The 3,495-nt window shown below is 35.4% G+C and overlaps 1 long non-coding RNA gene across 1 annotated transcript; it reads right to left on the bottom strand.

Moving 5' to 3' along the window:
- Window positions 1-439: 439 nt before the first annotated feature.
- On the bottom strand, window positions 440-3,134 carry LOC129892466 (uncharacterized). Its single transcript, XR_008767323.1, has 3 exons — window positions 2,601-3,134; window positions 1,696-1,737; window positions 440-893 (listed from the first exon to the last, which is right to left on the bottom strand). It is a non-coding gene; the product is annotated as an uncharacterized LOC129892466 (long non-coding RNA).
- Between the last annotated feature and the right edge of the window lie 361 nt (window positions 3,135-3,495).

Here is a 3,495-nt window from a genome sequence, read left to right as displayed (position 1 = left end):
AATGATGGACTTACCTCTTATGTCCGACTCGAACTGCACCTATTACACTTTCCTGTCTACTTTTTCTTTCAATTTTCAACTTTACATTTCAATCCTATTTCAATATGCTTACCTTATCCACCATACCTCTTTCGCATCATCACTTACCCGTATATTGTGTAGCTTCCAATATCATCAATCGCTTTCTTCTATCGATGTCGTTCTTCAGCTGAAATCAAAAGATAGAAAAAAGGAATTTTATGTCCTATGGCTGGGCTCTATCGCACGATCTTAGATATGAAAGAAAGACAACGTCCTAAATGTCCTGTAGCCTTCTGTTTATAGATGTGGTGCACAACACACCGATAAACAAGACTCTACTAGACACGGTCTGTAGACACTCCGAGGATGAACTGCTCTGATACCACTTTTGTCACGACCTAGCCCCGTAGGCCGTGACTAGTGTCCGAATTGGACCCTCATATACACACCTATTATCTATAGTCAATCGTCAATTAAACATGATATAAGATTTATATGGGTAGCACGTCATCTCAAACTGTTACTTATATATATACCAAAATCACCTATTTCTTGGGAAGTCTTAATTGTCAAAAATAAGATAACATAATATGTAAGCCGACAAGGCTTCCATTCTGAATGTAAACGTCCAAAAATATAAGTCATACTAGTACACCGGACAACATCTATATACAACCCACTCATATGTCTACAGACCTCTAAGAGGATTAACAATAGCATATGACGGGACAGGGCCCCGTCGTACCCCTAAATACACAAATATATACATTATAAGGATTAGTACCCAAAGTTTGGGCTCCGAGACAATGGAGCACTTCAAACTCGTTGAGTAGAATCCTAAACTGGCGACTCTCCGAAATGAGTATCTGTACCTGCAGGCATGAAATGCAGCCCCCCGAAGAAAGGGGGTCAGTACGAACTATGTACCGAGTATATAAAACATAAAATACCGTAAAGGAGATTACATCTGCAATAAAGATTCAGGAGCTAATCACTGTACCTGTGTCTTATAAAATGAATACATGCATATCATCATCATATATCATACCCGGCCCGTTAGGGAACTCGGTATCACAATTATATCAATATATCGTTATATGTATATATATACCATACCCGGCCCTAGAGCAAGGGACTCGGTGAATAGAGTAGTGTACACTTATACCGTACCCGGCCCATTATGGGACTCGGTGTCATAATCATATCGTCATATCATATCACGTACCCGGCCCTCTAGTAAGGGACTCGGTGAATAATGTAGTGGAATCCATACATGATAACATACCCGGCCTATCGTAGGACTCGGTGAATAATACCATAACAATATGCACGAATAAGGTATCATTAGCAACCTTGTGAAATTTGATCATTATCGGAGACTTAATAGAATAAGCAAAACAGTCCATCATTTGAAAACCAAGATAATAGTCATTATAAATCACACCAATTATGGATTATACTAAAATATGAATTATACCACAACATGAGTTATACCAACTAGGATGGATGGAATCATACACATGAGTCAAGACATAACAATATAAATTTTGAAAATCAAGAACGGTAGCCATCCGAGTATATCTACGAATAAGAGTTTCTTTGGAATTTAAGCATACGTCATTCGTTCGTTTCATATGGATCATGCCAAAAGAAGAAAATGTTAACTTTACATACCTTTAGCGTTTATACGTATATGTTGTCCAATATTGTCTCAACCTATATTAAAACGTTAAGCACTATGATTAAGCTATGGACAAGAATAAAACGTAGTCTATCGTTAGTAGGTTATTTCTAAAAAAAATTGGACAGCACCTCCCCTATACCGCTCACTTTTCCCACTTTCAAACCAGCCATATAATCATCAACCAATATCAACAATCCAAAATATTGACACAAAATAAGATTTATTATTCATGTTACCAAAGCAGTAAATTCGGAAGTCAAGTACCTCACGTTGTATCTAAATTTGGAAAATGAAAACGGCAAAACTGGACTTTATAACCTTCATGAAACATTTAGATATCTGTCTTAAGTTTCCAATGCAAAAGAAATCAACTCAAAATTCATTTTCTACAAAGATATATCATCAAAATACGAACAGCTATACATGAAGGAATTTTCAATCCAGAATCTGGACAGAATTTGTCTTATGATTCATGCTCAGTTTTCGACATAATAACAGCAGATATAGACTAAGACATAAACATAAGAGTTGTAGGTACGTGTATTAGCTTTCCAAAACATGTTTAATATCTAAAATCGAAGGTCTACACAATGAGATATTCTAGAATTACTACCAGCTACTCAATTCCAAAAACGGGTTTGAACATTCACAATCTTCATACACCTTTTTCCTCCAAATTCAAGAACAACAACTCATCAACAACATCAAAACAATATCAACCATTATTATACATCATCACTAAGATAATTCCATCTATTTAATCTACCTAAAACAACCTTTTAACCCATAACTCTCAACAAATCACCAAACTAGTTTATAATACTATTTTCTCCGTTCTAATCCGTTAAAACTCTAACTAAACTTGTTAACAATGAAAAGGAGACTTTAATATTACCTTAAATTTGCAGCACCACATAAAATCTTCTCCTTATTGGCTGATTTCTAGCTCAAATTGAAGCCAACGCGACGTACAACAATTTTCTCTTCATGAGCTTCGGATTTCGGGACTTGAATTTTGGTCGGATTTGGGATTTCTCTCAAGAACTCCCTTTCTCTCTCTCTCTGGAAATTTCCAGAATTATGTTGATCTAAAGTATGATGGAATAGTTACAAAAAATCAGATTTAATTTCGTGGGTATTGGGCCTGACCCGAATTAGAATTGGGTTGGGCCGAATTCACTATTTAGTTTGGCCTGTCAGACTTAAAACGTCTATATCTTATTACTCCGATATCACATTTCATCCCACGACCTATGGTTGGAAAGATATTTCAATTATCTACAACTTTCATGTTGAGAGTTTTCCCAAATTCTCAAATTATAAAGAGGTTATGGCCTCCCGAAGTCAGCTTACCCGAAACGTAACTTTAAGAAAAACATATTTGATGGCTTCTATTTTGATTTGGCTTAAGGGTCCTTCTTGAGATGTATTTTACTACACATAAATTATTCATATAACTTGGCATCTACAACAAATCATGTCCTTTTAAAATTCAAAATTAAAAGTCCTTGAATTTATAATCGTTAACTTACGAATAATCCAAAATGCAAAAATACGGAATGTAACACTTTTGCTGATAGAATGCTGATTGAATGAATGTGTGAACATGCTAAGTGGTTCGTTTGGAGACTAGCAATAATCTGTAAGTGCCGGCCACATCTAGAAAACCCTTTCGGGACGTGAAAGCGGGGGTGTATTACCACCTTAATTAGAGTGAGGTGAGCCAAAAAATAAATAAATATTTATTTCAACATTTATTTAATTATAAATATTATTTTCTTTTTAAAAAA

This window comes from Solanum dulcamara, chromosome 6 (assembly GCF_947179165.1).
Source record: "Solanum dulcamara chromosome 6, daSolDulc1.2, whole genome shotgun sequence".
Lineage (NCBI taxonomy): Eukaryota > Viridiplantae > Streptophyta > Magnoliopsida > Solanales > Solanaceae > Solanum > Solanum dulcamara.
Note: the sequence above shows the minus strand (reverse complement) of the source record. Positions and strands in the feature narration are given on the sequence as shown.